The following is a 3,368-nucleotide window of genomic DNA, read 5'->3' as shown; positions in this document are numbered from 1 at the left end:
TACGCTACCAGACGCAGCCATCAGACACAAATGGCACTCTTTCTAGAAAAATAGGCATAACCTTTTTTAATAGAAGACAACACAGGTTAAGCAAAAGTCATGTACATACAATTATTTGTAAAAAGCCAAATTGCATTCAGGGATTGAAGCTGCACTGTTAATTAACTATAAAACACCACTATAAAATTTGTAGAATTTTGTTTAGCCCTAAATATACGGCACTTGGTGCTGGGCTTTAATTTACGATGTTGGTGTAAATCTCCTCCTCCTCCTCCTACAATCCTGCAGGAGCTCGTCTGGGGGTTCAGCTGTCTATTTACAGCTGAGAACCTAATGTAATAGCCAATAGTGGAGAAACTTCCATTCCCTATTGTTTAACCCCCTTTATGCCACAATAAATTGTGTTCAGGTGCTGGAAGGAGGCTTCCTCCTTCCAGCACCTTGACTTACTCATCTGTCAAGTATTGCAGCCTAACAGACCCTGCCTCTGGCATAGCCTGATTGGCTGAGAGCATATAAATAGTATACTGCATTACAGAAGTAATGCAGTGTACTATGCTAGCAATAAAAAAAATTGTATCCTCAAGTCCCCTTGAGGGACTAAAAAATAGTGGCAAAAGAATGTTCAGTATAGTTTAAAAAAAATAATCCACTGTAAATTAAAACATTTCCCCCACAAAACAATTTTTAAATGAAACAAAAATACATAGGAGGTATCACCATGCTCATAACGAACAATTAAAATATTTAGTTATTTATCCCACACAGTGAACGTAAAAAATAATTTTAAAAAAAGTCAGAACTGCTGTTTTTCGTCCATTGCAATAAAAAGCAATCAAAAAGTCGCATGTACCCCAAAATGGTATCAATGAAATGTACAGCTCTTCCCACAAGAAAGAAGATATGACACAGCTTCAGGTGCAACATTTAAAAAGTTATGAGTCTTGGAATGTGGCGATGCAAATTCAATTTTTATTTCTATAAAAAAGTGTTGTTATTATGTAAAAGTAGTACAATATTAAAAAAACTATATATATATATGATATCATTGTAATCATATTGACCGACCTGCCAAATGAAGGAAAAGGGTTATTTATGATGTACAGTGAAAGCTGTAAAAAAAAAGGCTTAAAAATCTATTCTAGAGTTAATGTACTTTGTTACTCCCACCTCCTAATAAGCAGAAGAAAAAAAGTGAGCAAAATGTTCATCTTAGCCCAAAATGGTACCGATGAACACTACAGGTTTTCCTACAAAAAATAAGTCCTTATATACAATAAGCTGGAGTTGGCAGAAGTAACTCGAGTGGGTTTTCCTAACTCAGGCCTAGTCACAGTGGTGGCTACTCTGCTTATGATGATGGCCAGTGCAGCAGACAGATTACACAAGGGTGACTGATAATAACAGTGGTAACAGTTCAATGTGACGTCAGTGCCTCTGAGTATAATGTAATCGATGAAATAAAGAGTCCAGACTTAAGAGCTTTTGTAAAACCGGAGGTACACAGTTTTTACTGACTCTAGCAACTTGACAGATTAACGGTTACTGAGTAGTGTTAGACAGTAGAACACTTCAACAATTCTTCTTACAGGCATGAAACAACACTTTATAATTACTTAACTTACTTTCTTTCGGAAGATAAGTCTACCAAGCTAAGTTATCTGGGTACTGAACTGAGCGGCCGTTTGTGAAGGAATGGAGGAGCTAGCATGGGCTTGACAAAGGGCACACTGACTGTTCACTGTGCTTGGGCTGATTAAAGTCATGATTGAATACTCTCCATCCTGCTTCCGCGAGGTCTGCCCTGTCCCTGGTTCCTTCCAACAGGGTTGAAATAGACTCTGCTCTCCCTTAGGGACTGTGGGGTCCCGTTGGTCCCCGACTCACCACTGTAACCCAGAGCGGCTCTGTCTTGCCCCACTCCTCAAACACACGCTCCTTCCTGTCTTCTTAGATAACAGTGATCACGTCACTGGGAAACACATACAGCAGTCCCCCGTGACATCTTTGTGCTCCTGGCTACACATGGTAGCCAGAAGCAGAGGGCTTTCAAATTTCCCGGGGCACGAGCCCCTCTGTGCACGTGCCTGATGATTGATGTCGGGCGCATATGCGTAGAAGGGTACTTCAGGTCCTGGAAGACCGGGACATCACGGAGGACCGGGGGTGAGTATTTTTACCTTCCCCATGGATCTGATCCATGAGGGGAGGTGAAACAAACTTTTTAAAGACTTTCTTAAACTTTTTTGTGATCTCCCCTATCCATTGGATAGCGACGATTGCATTGCCAAGAGGGGGGGCTCCCCGCAGCCCGGGATGAGGTCCTCAGCCAACAGGGCTTTAATCCTAAGAGGATGCATGTTTTTATGTCCTCTAGGATTAAAGCCCACTTATCTAGGACGTAAAAAGGCAATGGGGCCGTCACTAAGGAGTTAAAGGACCTGTCAAAGACCCCAAGTGGGTCGAAATGTTGGTCTTTTTCACTGTGTTGCAGAGCAATAAACCTGGATTTTTATACTGCACCAACTGACTGCTGCTCTCAACTTTGTATTTTGATAAATAGTGAATACCATCCAATAGGTCATCAATATTTAGGAAGTGGACAATCCCTTTAAGAGTGGACAACATGTAGTATTTTAGATACAGTTGTTTGAATCCTTTCCGATTAACTGAAGCTTTTAAAAAGACCTCACTGATTTTAATATAGGGCAATGCATAGCTAGTAGAGATGAGCGAACGTACTCGGTAAGGGCGATTTCGCAATCGAGCACCGCGATTTTCGAGTACTTCACTACTCGGGTGAAAAGTACTCGGGTGCGCCGGGGGGCAGGGGGGGGTGCGGCGGAGCGGGGGTAGCAGCGGGGAACAGGGGGGAGCCCTCTCTCTCTCCCTCTCCCCCCCACTTCCCTCTGCAACCCCCCGCTCACCCCCGGCGCACCCGAGTACTTTTCACCCGAGTAGTGAAGTACTCGAAAATTGCGATGCTCGATTGCGAAATCGCCCTTACTGAGTACGTTCGCTCATCTCTAATAGCTAGCTATCTCTCTAGTGAAATGGGAACCAGAACCCCATATTTCTCATGATTAGTGGGGTCTTGTAACAGACCCCACCGATTTGACACTTATTGTATGTCTGTGTTATAAACATCTACTGTATTTTAGGTAATCTTTTTACACAAGCACTGCAAAAGGGCAAATGCATAGAACATCGGCGGTGCTGAACTCTCTAGCACGTGAAAGCTGGAAGCCGCCACTCAGTGCATCGAGCGGTGCTTCTAATTAGTCCGCCCACTGTAAAATTAGAATGGGTGGACTACTTAGCAGCATTAACCGGGCGGCTTCCAGAGCAGACACCGGCGTACTGGAAAA

This window comes from Eleutherodactylus coqui, chromosome 4 (genome assembly GCF_035609145.1).
Source record: "Eleutherodactylus coqui strain aEleCoq1 chromosome 4, aEleCoq1.hap1, whole genome shotgun sequence".
In the NCBI taxonomy this organism is placed as follows: domain Eukaryota; kingdom Metazoa; phylum Chordata; class Amphibia; order Anura; family Eleutherodactylidae; genus Eleutherodactylus; species Eleutherodactylus coqui.
The sequence above is the reverse complement of the archived record's forward strand: the minus strand, read 5'-3'. Positions refer to the sequence as shown.